Source organism: Hesperophylax consimilis, chromosome 4, assembly GCF_061612785.1.
Source record: "Hesperophylax consimilis isolate HC1 chromosome 4, BYU_Hcon_1.0, whole genome shotgun sequence".
Taxonomy (NCBI): domain Eukaryota; kingdom Metazoa; phylum Arthropoda; class Insecta; order Trichoptera; family Limnephilidae; genus Hesperophylax; species Hesperophylax consimilis.
Window position 1 is genome coordinate 13629281 of NC_142839.1, and position 9999 is coordinate 13639279.

The window sequence follows — 9999 nt, forward strand, 5'->3', positions numbered from 1 at the left end:
TTTTTACAATAAACTGAACCTAGCGGAGCTTGAAACGGAGATGAATGCTGATATTTCCCATCTCACAAACTGGTTGAGAATAAACAAACTAACTCTTAACGTAAAAAAACCCATTATATACTTTTCAGTAACAAGAAAAATTTCAGCCTCGATATTAAAATTGGAGACAACTGCCTCGAAAAGAAAATGAACACAAAATATTTGGGTCTGATCGTAGATTCCCAACTCTCGTGGGATCTCCATATAAATCATATAAAAGAGAAAATTACCCCTTTAACTGGTGTACTATATAGGATTACTACCCATTCCTTTACTAACTTCAGTATACTATGCCATGGTACATTCACACCTTTCCTATCTCTGCTGTATCTGGGGTTTTGCCTCAAAGAAATTGATAGCTGACCTGCAGGTGGTTCAAAACCGAGCTCTCAGAAATGTGTTTGAACTTCCATGGGACACTCATGTTAGGGACATCTATTCAGTTTCTGGTATCCTTCCAATTACAATCCTTCCTAAATATGAAATCACAAGTACCATCCTACAAATTACCCAAAAATCAACTCACACCAACATCAAGCCACTTTACAATCAAGACATCCACAACCACAATACTCGAAATAACAATAAAATCCGCATTCCTCAAATAAACACTACAAAATATGGGTTAAAATCACTGAACTATATTGCCTATACACTATATAATTCGCTTCCAGATATGTACAAACACATCCACCATAGTAAAAAATTGCAAAGCAATGCTTTAAAAGAATATTTTACTACTATTACAACTACATTTAAAAATGAAAATATGTAACTGTGTTATCATTTCTTGTTGTATCTTATCCATGTTTTTTTTTTCTTACTGTACTTGTTTTCTATTGTTGTTTGTTCTACTTAACGTGTCATTATTTTAATTTTTAATTTTTATGCTGTATTGAATGTGAAACTTATATTTGATATCAAAATACCGTTGTAAAATTGTACCTACTACCTCCTACATATGAATTGTAAGTTCCTCCTGCCCTAAAATGAGTTCTGTAACTCATCGGGATTGCTCTAGCAAGAAATAAACACAATAAAAAAAAATAAAAAAACTAAGGGTCCAGTAGGCAAAAAATATAAAAATGTAAATATTAAATAAAATTAAAATAAAATATGATATAAGAAAACAAATAAATGACAATATATCAATTTTATCCTCACTGACAACACCAATAACTCAATATAATACTAATATATGTATATATCTACAACTAAACTGAACAAATGTTTAAAAAATGAATCACACGCAACTGGACAGAGTTCATTTCAACAACAAGATAACTTGAAATATGTTATTAATAATTATTTAAAAATTGCTAAGGTTTATTTTTAAATGTTCCTAAACTACACGGAAATATGACAATTTCATTAAAATTCTTATAATATAAGGTACACGCTCTGAATATAAAAGCGTTTTGTCTGAGATTAGTAGAACATTTTTGAAGGTGAAAACGTGATTTGTCTCTAGTTCTAACGCTTGGAACTCTAAAATTAATCTCAGATAAAAGGGGCGAACAATCAATAAGACCATTAATAACTTTATGGATATTATATTTGCGGAGTCTCTTCTAGTTTTTAATGGCTTTAGTCCATAATATTTCATGGAGCTGTTAATATCGTGCTTACCAATTTTCATCTTAAAATTTAAATGATTGACGTTTTTGTTTTGGATGGCTTCAATGCGCTTTACATAAATATTATATTGAGGATTCCATATGGGACAAGCAAATTCAAGATGACTACGAACATAAGAAAAAAACAATATTTTTAAATTTTGAATATTATTGAATTATTTTCCAAAAAACGGAATAAGAATTCTAAAATTCTAAGGGCTTTCTTCACAATCATATCAACATGCGATTGTAAGTTTACTGTCAAGCAGAACACCTAGGTCACGAATTTGTGTAAACTTTTGAAGTACTTGGCTGGCTATGTGGTAGTTATGTTCAAATTTTATTTTGTTTCTTGTGAAGGTAACATAAAATTTTGAGGTGTTCATGTTGAGATGGTTGATAATACAGTGGTCATCAAGTTTATATAGATCTTCTTGTAATTTATAACAGATAAGAGACCAGTGTTCGGACTTCTTGCACTGGGTTTTAGCTAAAGCATCCTAGATCCCCTAGGGTTTCCACCGCATGGCCTATATTAACACACTTTAATCGGGAAGAGTAGTTCTACCCGTTCGGTCGATTGATGCTTAACGTCGGGAAGGGTAGTTCTACCTTCTGCGCCCGCCTCATTTCAATGGCAGAAAAGAAGAAATTATCCGATGTCTTTATATGAATATTATATACCAATCTCTTTGTAAAGGTCCCAACTATACGTACATAATTATCAAATTGTAATGCAAGTCTTTTTTTAATATTTATCTTGGAGTCTTTTGTGTACATCGATATTTCAACTAAAATGACCTATATTATTTAAAACTTGACACTTGATAGGTATTTCATTTGAAGATCAACGAAATAAGTAATTTAGATGACATATTCTGTTATTCTAATAATTCAATTCTTGGAATGAGGGTTTTTATGACCATGAAACCCGAAACAAATCTCTCTATCTCTGTTCCGCACCCACTCAACTCCTAGGTGCGAGCGAGCGCACAGTGTCTGACGCGACTAACAAAAGCAGGTATCGGCAAACACAGTTAGGCGGACCCTAATAAATATTTACAAGACAAGTGCATGTCAGTTTTTAAAACGCAAATTGTCGTACGGTTGTGTTCTGAGGAGATAATATTTATATTAGCTTTTTCAAACCTTTCAAAATGGATTCTGAAAATTACGAAAGTGATGACGAAATCGTTGCAGATAATTTATCTGCCTGTTCTAGTAATTATTTGCCTGAATTCGATAGTGAAAGTGAAGAATCTAGTGGAAGTGAAGAAATTCCTTGTAGGAGAAGAATGTCAGTGATGCCATTACAGTTTAGTGATTCTGAAGAAAGTGATATGGAGCAAGAAGGAGAAGAGTGGTCTCGAATAGATAATCCGCCAAATATCGAATCATTTTTAGGTCATCCTGGTGTTTGCGTAACACCAGCTGATTCCAAAAGTATTATGCAAGTAGTAGAACTATTTATTGGAAATGATTTGTTTGAAATGATGGTAGAAGAAAGCAATCGTTACCATGCTCAAAATGAATCAAGATTCAAACAAACGAACAAATCCATCAAGTGGAAGCCCATAAACATTCCAGATATGAAAAAAATGTTAGGATTGATTCTGCTTATGGGTCAAGTGCAAAAAACTACGAGACAAGATTATTGGTCTTCAGACCAATGTATCGAGACGCCCATATTTTCAAAAACAATGAGCCGTGATCGTTTCAATCAAATTTGGAGATCTTGGCACTTTTCAAATAACCAAAACATTACCGATTCCAGCGACCGCCTTGAAAAAATTCGACCCGTTTTGACATATCTCATCCCAAAATTTAATTCTGTTTACAAGCCTCAAAGGGAGCTTTCTCTAGATGAAAGCATCATACCGTGGCGGGGAAGGCTAGCATTTAAAGTATACAATGCGTCAAAAATAATTAGATATGGTATTCTCGTGCGAATGGTTAGTGAAGCCCCTACGGGATATATTTGCAATTTGGAAATATACTGTGGGCAAGGAAAGCGACTAATAGATACAGTTGAAACATTGCTTAATCCATACCTAAATTTGTGGCATCATGTATATATGGACAATTACTATAATAGCGTTAAAACTAGTGAAGTGTTGTTGAAACATAAAATAAGAACGTGCGGAACAATGCGAATTAATCGAGGTTTTCCCGAATGCCTTAAAAACGTAAAACTCAATCCAGGCCAAAGTATTTTCCGTCGAAAAAATGATGTGTTATTGCAAATTTGGAAATCTAAGAGGGACGTCAGAATGATTTCAACTATACATTCTTCGATCATACTTGAAAGCGGCAATATCGATTGGAAGACGAAACTACGAATCTGGAAACCACAGAGTGTTATTGAGTATAACAAATATATGAAAGGAGTTGATCGTGCAGATCAGTATCTTTCGTATTACTCAATAATAAGAAGAACCAAAAAATGGACTAAGAGAGCTGTGATGTATTTATTGAATTGTGCTCTGTTTAATTCCTACAAAGTTTACAAGGCCTTGAATGCAACCAAAAGACTGACTTATAAACAATTTTTACTTAATGTTGCCAAATATTGGATAATGACCGAGATTTCTGAAACTGATGCAAATTTTGAGGAACCGAGACCATCCACTTCACAATTACAAAGGAAAGTCTTGAAAAAAGATCCTCCAGGGAGATTATCAATGGACACGAAAAAACATAAAGCGATAAAAATTGTCACCGGCGGTAAAAAGAAATATCCCCAGAGACAATGTCGCGTGTGTTCTGCGCACAAAACGAAAGGTCTGACGAGTTATATGTGTCAATTTTGCGACGTCCCTCTTCATAGGGGGGAATGTTTCACTAAGTATCACACCGTATCCAAATATTAGATGAACAATTTTTAGACGTGAACTGAAACTGATTAGATAAAAGTGGTTAGAAACTAAAACCTAATAGTGTATGGTGAAAAACAATAAACAATATTACGTGAGCAATACGAGAAGCATTCTACCGTAAGTGATTATTTTAAATTTCATTTGAAAAAATAACCAATATTATTAGCATGTTCCGATGGTTTTGGTCCGCTGTACCGTGCGAGGAGCAATTGTACACGTGGTATTTCAATGGGTAATAATGTGTTACTTTGACGATACTAGAGAAGTGGCAATTGTTTTTGTTTTTATAATGATTTGGGCTTGGTGAAAATATAATAATTTGTAATTTTATTAAATTGAAACCTAGTTTATACTTAAAAAATTGAGCCCTAATGACACAACAATGACTTTGTTTTCGATTTATTATGTTGCATTAGAAATAATACTTGGTTTTCGGCTAGAAATTTTATAGCTTGGGTATGCTGAGTTAGTATGTAGAAAATTTTATTGAAATATTTCCATTATTTAAGAAGATATAGCGATTTAAAACAAATTACACAAATTCGCGCGGGACCTTTATTTTCGCCCGTTTTCAGCGGTCAGCCGGCGAAAAAATAACCCGATCAAAGTGTGTTAATCAAGAGGGTGGTTGCATTACTAATAATAAGAAACTGCAGTGAAAAATATTATGGCTTTTGATTTTGAAACGCTGATTCTGAATAAATAAGTTTTAATACATATTATTTTACGTAGAATTTATAAACGTCGTTTAAAAATGAATAAAACCCTTTATCATTAGAACACCGTTTTCGCGGACACAGACGGTGCGATTTTAGCTGAACGACAAAAATTGAAGAACATTTCATTCAGACGTTTCAGTTTAAATCGAACTGATATTGATAATCAAGATGGCGTGAACTGAAATTATTCGTGCGTGGGTCTCTATAATTTTTGAAATTTTGCGAAACGAACTTGAGAATATGTCATTGAAAAAGCGCAACAACGTCATGTTTGGGTTAGAAAATGGATTCTAAGAAGAATTGAATTAGGTTCATCTAATAATATTTTGAGAGATATAGCATTACAATATTAAAAATACTAAAGGGTATCGAAATCATTTGCGAATTCGGATAAGCAATTTGGTAAAGTTGCTGAATTCCGCTGCACGCATAATACACATTTATATATAAATAACATTATTTGATTTAAACTTAATTACTACTCGAAACAACATTTTAAGTCGGGAGAGATAGAAATACATGCACAAAATAGGTTATTTGTTTGATTTGTTGAAAGAATTTAAGGGAGTTTCCAAACCTTCAACAATAAGGGCCCGTTCCCACTTCCGTTTTCAAATCGGAGGCGGGTCCCGTTTTAAAACGGATGGCCAATGGCCCTGTTCACACTTCCGTTTTAAAAACGGACCATACTCTACGAAAAAAAATAATTGTCGATTCAAAAAAAACATGTTATTTGCTCATTCTTCAGTAATGGTGCGCAATGGACGACGATGAAGCTCTTGTTGTCATGTGGTACTTATTAAAAAGAAGGAAAAAAGTGAAAAGAAAATTTTGGGTACACCCAATCATAGCCGAATGATTTTCTGTAGGAATTTTCCAAGTGTTAATTGGTGAGTTGAGAAGTGATGAACTAAAGTTCTTTAATTATTTTACAATAATAATGATTGGATTATTTATATAGCGCCGTTTTCACCATGAAAAATCACCTCAAGGGCGCTTAATGGCTTAAGAGAATGACTATCGCTTCCTTTAACCATCTACTGGAATGAGTTTCAGAGAGCTTAACATATCAAAATACAAAATTGAGAAAGTGCATTTGTCCTGAAGAAAGGCTATCGATATTTTAAAGTAAGAAAACAATAACAACTCAAATATTTTTTATTATGTGTTTATTTAACTAATACGCTCTTCCGTGCATCTCATTAAAGCTTTAAAATTTAAAAAAAGTAAACATAAAAAAATAAAAATAAAAATTTTGATGTACAAAAGTTGTGTACACCAAGTGTTTTGTTTTTATTTAGTTAAAGATAAAATATTACCATACTCTTTCTTCGACCAGTGGTATTGAATTTTCGGGATTTATTTCCTTATCCATTATTGTAGTTTTGATTTATTTACTTAACAAAATAACCAAATACAAGCACGCAGCGTGCCTGCTTCTTTACGACAGTGAGCGGGCGGGGATGGGTCGGGGTTTGGCGGGGACTCTGCCGGAACGACTGGACGACAAGTGTGAACAGCTCCATACAACACTATGAGCGAGCGTATTCCGACACGATTTGAAAACGGACGCGCTGCGCTGGCGATCCATCCGACAAAAAATGTCGGATCCGTTTTCAAATCGTGTCGGACAAGTGTGAACAGCTCCATACAATTTAGTGTTAATTGGTGAGTTGAAAAAAGATGAACTAAAGTTCTTTAATTATTTTAGAACAATAATGATTGGATTATTTATATAGCGCCGTTTTCACCGTGAGAAAATCACCTCAAGGGCGCTTAATGGCTTAAGAGAATGTCTATCACTTCCTTTAACCATCTACTGGAATGAGTTTCAGAGAGCTTAACATATCAAACTATAAAATTGACAGAGTGCATTTGTCCTGAAGAAAGGCTATCGATATTTTAAAGTAAGAAAACAATAACAACTCAAATATTTTTTATTATGTGTTTATTAAACTAATACGCTCTACCGTGCATCGTGCATCTCATTAAAGCTTTAAAATTTAAAAAAAAGTAAATTTTAAAATATTAAAATATAAATTTTGATATACAAAAGTTGTGTACACCAAGTGTTTTGTTTTTATTTAGTTAAAGATAAAATATTACTATACTCTTTCTTCGACCAGTGGTATTAAATTTTCGGGATTTATTTCCTTATCCATTATTGTAGTTTTGATTTATTTACTTAAAAAAATAACCAAATACAAGCATGCAGCGTGCCTGCTTCCTTGCGACTGGGAGCGGGCGGGGAGGGGTCGGGGTGTGTGTTTTGCGGTGTGTGTGTCGGGGTGTGTGTGTGAACGGGCCCTAAGGGCCTGTTCCCACTTCCGTTTTAAAAACGGAGGCGGGTCCCGTTTTAAAAACGGATGCCCTAGTGGCTGTAGCGGATGTATGGAGCTGTTCACACTTGTCCGACACGATTTGAAAACGGATCCGACATTTTTTGTCGGATGGATCGCCAGCGCAGCGCGTCCGTTTTCAAATCGTGTCGGAATACGCTCGCTCATCGCTCGCTCATAGTGTTGTATGGAGCTGTTCACACTTGTCGTCTAGTCGTTCCGGCAGAGTCCCCGCCACACCCGACCCCTCCCCGCCCGCTCCCTGTCGCAAGGAAGCAAGCACGCAGCGTGCTTGTATTTGGTTATTTTGTTAAGTAAATAAATCAAAACTAGAATAATGGATAAGGAAATAAATCCCGAAAATTTAATACCACTGGTCGAAGAAAGAGTATGGTAATATTTTATCTTTAACTAAATAAAAACAAAACACTTGGTGTACACAACTTTTGTACATCAAAATTTTTATTTTTATTTTTTTAAGTTTATTTTTTTAAAATTTTAAAGCTTTAATGAGATGCACGGAAGAGTGTTTTTTTCACGAAGATGACATGTTCTTAAATATAAACGTCTTCTTTCGCTAGAGGATGCAAGGATCTAAAAATCGCAAACCTGTCGAAATATGTGTTCAGACGTGTCGATTTGATGTAAAAGTCGAACGGTGACTCACACTTGAACAGCAAAAGTAGAAGGGCTTTCAACTTTAGTCGCTCAACTAAAAACTCGATCAACTCTGTTAAATGGGTGTTCACAATTGGAATTCAACAGCGAGTTGATCAACTAAAATCACCATGTCTGAACGGTGTATTTGGCTGGTAAAACTAATCTATGTTAGAATGGAGTGGAATATTCCCCAAATTGCGGGGAATATGTTAGATTTTCAAGAATTGTTTTTTTGCAGGGAGAACCTTTTTGTGAGGAAATTATGGAGATTCGTAGAATTTATTGAATATCCAACCATAATGAAACATAATAATCACAATAATTGTGAGAACGCACTATATTTCGTTTTCGTTTGCAGCAAATTTTCAAAAGAGTCAATTTTTAAAGGTTGGATCTTAGAATAGCCGAAAATGACTAGATAATGAAAAAATAATGCTAATTTCAATAGAATTCTATTTCATTTTGGATGTGGGGAATTTGAAAATCTCTTCTTTTTTGTGGGTATTTTAAAACAAATGCCCTGGCAACTCTGACGCACATTCACATTTGAACCGCTGAAAATATTTTAATGCGGTTTTTTAAACACCGGTAAATTGTTTAACAGGTGCGATCATGTGTGCTTCTTGCACTTTGATTCAATACGATAATATTAATGATGCTATGTTAAAATATTACCCAGTGTTTTTAGTTGTTTGGGGATGTGATAAAGAAACGAGAATGAAAGATATGTGTGAATCCTAGCAGCGGCTTAAATAAGGAAGTGGAATTACAGGGTCCAAATATAGTAGCCAGAGTAGTCACAGTTGTTGCTGACGATGAATGACGACGTCGTTATGGTAGTTGATATGCATGACGATGGCATCCATGTAGGTCACATCCAGAGATGTGCAAAATGGGTACCCAAAACCATTTGAAATGCAAAATGGAAATGGGTCAAAACTTTTCCATTTGAAAATGCAAAATGCAAAATGGTTTTTAAAAAAGCATTTAAAATGCAAAATGCAAAATACCTATTTTCAAAATGCATTGAAAATGCAAAATGGTTTCTCAGGTCAAACAATCAAATTAATTATAGAATTTTTAAACAATTTCGTCATTTAATAATGGACATCAATGTAGAACAAACATATTACATGATGGTAAATCCAAAAACACCACGACTACGGATTATGAAACCACAAAAAATTTGCGCGGGACTAATGTTGGCAACGTAAAAACATAGAAACTGCCATCTAACATTTAATATTACAGCGTCATGGCCCCATGTTCAGTATTTGAATCAGTATTTTTTATAACAATTATTTTATAAGCAATATTTATTAGCCTGAAACACTCATCCACATTGAAAAATCTCCTGATAAAAGATACATGACGCCAACGGGACTTGAACCCGTGTCCTTTCGATTTCCGGTCGACAGCTCTGACCACTGAGCTATGGCGGCTTATCTCTTGTCCGCGAAATAATTCAATATATACTAGTGTTTCATTCAACAATTACTGCTTGTTACATTTTTTCACCTGAAACAACCAATTTTATTTATTGTTTTGGTGTTTAATTCGTAGAACTCCATTTAATTTTTTAAATAAATTTAAAATAAATCAAATTTAATAATGTTATAATAATTATTAAGTTCTGCTTATTTATTTAGTAGTAAGTATTTCTGTTATTTTTACAGTTTTTAATGTGACAGCTGTTTCGGCTTTTGAGGCCATTATCAAACTGTATCAAAGAGCCGAAACAGCTGTCACA

General features: G+C 34.1%; 1 protein-coding gene across 1 annotated transcript in view; it reads left to right on the top strand.

Annotated features, from left to right (window-relative positions):
- Window positions 1-9999, top strand: part of LOC149424230 (mitochondrial import inner membrane translocase subunit Tim21) — a 586526-nt gene that overhangs the window by 1692 nt on the left and 574835 nt on the right. The gene's annotated exons all lie outside the window — the stretch shown is intronic.